At 39.4% G+C, this 3882-nt stretch overlaps 1 long non-coding RNA gene across 1 annotated transcript; it reads right to left on the reverse strand.

The window, feature by feature from the left end:
- Positions 1-2041: 2041 nt before the first annotated feature.
- LOC113027857 (uncharacterized) lies at positions 2042-3639 on the reverse strand. Its single transcript, XR_003273139.1, has 3 exons — positions 2780-3639; positions 2361-2414; positions 2042-2263 (listed from the first exon to the last, which is right to left on the reverse strand). It is a non-coding gene; the product is annotated as an uncharacterized LOC113027857 (long non-coding RNA).
- Between the last annotated feature and the right edge of the window lie 243 nt (positions 3640-3882).

Below are 3882 nucleotides of genomic sequence, written 5' to 3' on the forward strand. Positions count from 1 at the left end.
TAAGAACAAGGTCATTTTACTCCACACATACACACATTTGGAAAATCACATAGTTTGACCATAAAAATTCCCAGAATAATTAGTATTTGAGATTGCTGAAGCAACATCACTAAAGAAAAATATCCTTGCATGTCACTTTCGTTTAAAAATATAAAAAATGTGAAGTTTTTTTTTGTAAAACATAAAAACAACAAAACTTAAGACCTTAAGAATCTCCTTATGAATTTTGTGAATATCTAGATCATTGGTGTTTGGATTTGAGGGTCAACAGGGCGAACACTGAGGCTGGGTATTAGAAATACAACATGGCAACATGAGACATGTTAACTCTGAGAACACTAACATCTAGATTAAGGTGTGAGAGGTAAATACATAACAGAAGCTAAAAAGGAGTTCCTTGTCTCTAGATTAGTTAAAATAAATTGAAAATAAACTGATTTGAACACGTTTGATGCATTATACAAAAAAAAGGTTCATGATATAGTTCACATGATCTAAGCAAGAGTGACTCGGAATCTCAAATGTTAAAGTACACTTACTGATTGTACTTTTACTACATGAGCTAATGTAGATGCTCTAAAAGCACGCTGGCTGAAAAAGAACCACACGTTTGGAGAAACTGTGCTGTAACTTCTCATACTGTGAAGTTTTCTGACAAAAGTGAATTGAAAACTTATGCTGTACAGTTTACTAAGGGGTCCTTTGCTGGGCCATGTGCAATTACACAAAAGAACAAGTTAAATTTCACCATAACACTGACTGGAGAAAAGCCAAATTGGGATTCTAATTGAGATTACAACTGAAATCAGTGCTGTGATAGTTAGTTTAAGATCACAACCTGATTTAAAACACAGTCTAACATCAACATTCTTGCCCCTGAAAATAGGTCAGGATGGCCGAAAAATGTACTTTAAAAATGAGATTTTCTTTTTGTTTCATTGGAACAGTAAAGTACCATTACAAAGAAATGAGTACACCTTTGTAGATATCACTGATATGGAGTTTTTCATGTTTTACATACAGACTTTCTCATTTAAACCATGGTGACTTAAAAGTTTAGCAGCAAGACACTTGTTTCCTTTGTTCCATCAAACATTTCTTTCAGCCATCTGTGTTTATCAGAGCGATATGTGACTAATTTTTATTGAATCACCAGAAAGTACACAAATACAAGATTAAATATTTTATTTATTTATCAAAAGATACATAATTACACATTGATACAATGAATAAGGTGTCTATAAAAATTACACATGGTGTAAGAAAAACATTATAACATACAAATAAGTGTTTTAAGATAATCTGACATACTTTAAAAGCATAAGAATAAAAGTTTTTTTTTAAAAAAATCATGTTCTTTGATGATCACATTACATGTATCACATTTTTTAAAGCATAACGTAGGGTGTTCACAAAAACAGTTTTATGATTACTTTTTCCACAGTGCTTGTATGCCTCTTGCAAAACTATGTACTTATCACCATATGACATAATAACTCACGATTATGCAAGACCAGCCATGAAATGTCCGTCGCTTCAATCATTTGTCCCCGCTGCTGCCCTCAGACCCAGTCTGTGGGGTAAAATTGCTTTTTTGGTGGTTCATAAAAAATATCTCAAAAAGCGATGTTAGTGAGGGGACCAGAAACACTGGGTTGCAGAGCAGTTGGTAAGGACTTGTATATTTCTGGAGAGTCTGCAAAAGCTGTCTTGCTCGTGCTCCTGATTGGATATGTGGAGCCCGGCTCTGATATCTCACTGGTGGCAGCTAAAGGTAGGCATGCCTTGGAGGCGGAGTTGGTCTCGGGCGCAATCTTTCAAACGAGCCTCACGGCATTTCAGGCAACCTCAGGCCGGAAACAACATCCGGTCACTCGCGGTCAAAATCCACGCAGAGCTGGTGTTTCGCAGGGATCAGGTTAACACATCTGGGTCTAAAAATATAAAGAAAAACAAAAAGAGTTTTAAAACACGCAAACTAGCAAAATATCAAAGAAGCATAACATAACAATAACAAGATGATATAGCAAATCTTGCCTGTCCCCGGCGGACAGGCGCAAGTTTTTCCCAGAGGGTTGCGGGAGAGAACAAGCTCCGACGGGAATGGAACTGGGGCCAGATGAAGCAGGGCGATCTAGCGTAGAGAGCAAATACTCTCTGTCCCGTGTGGAGAGACGAATATTCTTTCCTGTGGATCGCACAAGCACTGGTGGTGAAGAATTCGGGGAACTCGTACCAATAAAGGTGTCCAAGTCAGAGATATCTAGAAAGTTTGATAAAAATGAAAAAAGAGGGTAAATGTTTTGTTTTTCTTGTACAATTAGCTGTTAAGAAGGGGAACAAGAATGAACCAAACCTACCAATTTGATCGAGAGACTCAAAAAAAGAGGAGTTGAGCAGGTTTATCTCAGAGTCTGAAAAGAAATAACATCGAGTATTTACAAACAGTAAAAATATAAACATTATATGAACAAGAGTGAGAAAAAATGAGATACCCGATGAGGCCATGATAGGTGATGTAGACATGTAATGTATAAACTTTTACGGGGGTTAAAAGTGGAGCTTATATATATTTTAAAGTGTATTGCACGTGGGATAGGCTCCAGCGCACTGCGCGAGCCTGAGAAAAGGATAAGTGGAGGCGAATGGATGGATGGATGGTGTATTGTACCTGTTACAAACCATTGTGATATTTATTTATTTATTTAAATGAAAGGATTGACAGAATGGTAAAAAGGAAAATGCAAAAATGTAGTTAGAGAGCAAGATTAACACTTACCGAATGATATGCGGATAAGGAAAGAGACGCAAGTTGCTGTTGAAATCGGCCGCTCCCTATGCGAAGTCGCAAGCAGTCTGAGCGGTTCCAGTTGTTGATATGGCTGAAGGCAGGGGTCTTCTGGGGGTTCGAAGATAGTCTTAACATCAGCGGGAGATCGTAAAATCAGACCTGGAGTGGATTGGCTAACCGGGGTGCGAAGGGAGCGGTGCAAGGGTTATGTGATTGGCAGCGGGGCGCAGTGAGGCGGAGTTGGTCTAAGGGGGGAATTTTCAAACGAGGTAAGCAGCGCATTCGGGACCAGAGCGGGGAGCGAACAAGCAGGAAAAAATTGTGCTCTGGAAGCTGTTGCGGGATCGGTGCGATTAAGAGTGAGGTAGAACTTAGACTCTGCGTAGAATTTTAGAGGTAGCTAGCAAGAGGCAAGTTTTTGAAGAAAAAAGAGTAAGGAGCTTTCCCAATGTTTTTGGATTATAGCGCTTTTTTGGGGGGGAATAGAGGGGTAGCTAACAAGTTATTCTAGGGGTTTTGGAGAAATCGCGGAGAAATTTTTAAAAGGAGTTTTGGCTTTGTTTGGCTGAGCATGAAGGGAGCCGCGGGGCGCTGAATTTGAGAAAAAAGACTAAGGATTTTTTCAGGATTTTCCCTGTTATCGAATATAAGGTTTTGGGAATAGAGGGGGTATATTGTAGGGTTTTGGAGAAATAGCGGAGGGTTTTTTAAGGAGTTTTCCCTGCTTATGTATCTAAGGATTAGGTTAAGGGGGCTGCGGGGATCGCGAGTTGTTTTTTCTGAGTATGAGTTTTATTCTAAATCTACAAATGCATATAAATCTAAATAAAGTTTTCCCCCAAGGCATGCAGCATGTGTTTGTGGCCATACTGAACGTTACAAAAGCACAAGTTTAACTAAACAATTTTAATATGGTTTAATACATTTTTAAACACATGAGCACGGAGCCCGAGAGAGCACGGTCCGGAGACACGGGCGCGCCCCCGCGCGCCCAGACACACAGCCTCGGGCGCGCGTGGGCGCGCGCACACACTGACCCACCACCAGATGGCGTTTTTTGAGCATAAAAAAATAAATAAATTTTTTAATTG

Source organism: Astatotilapia calliptera, chromosome 8, assembly GCF_900246225.1.
Source record: "Astatotilapia calliptera chromosome 8, fAstCal1.2, whole genome shotgun sequence".
Classification (NCBI taxonomy): domain Eukaryota; kingdom Metazoa; phylum Chordata; class Actinopteri; order Cichliformes; family Cichlidae; genus Astatotilapia; species Astatotilapia calliptera.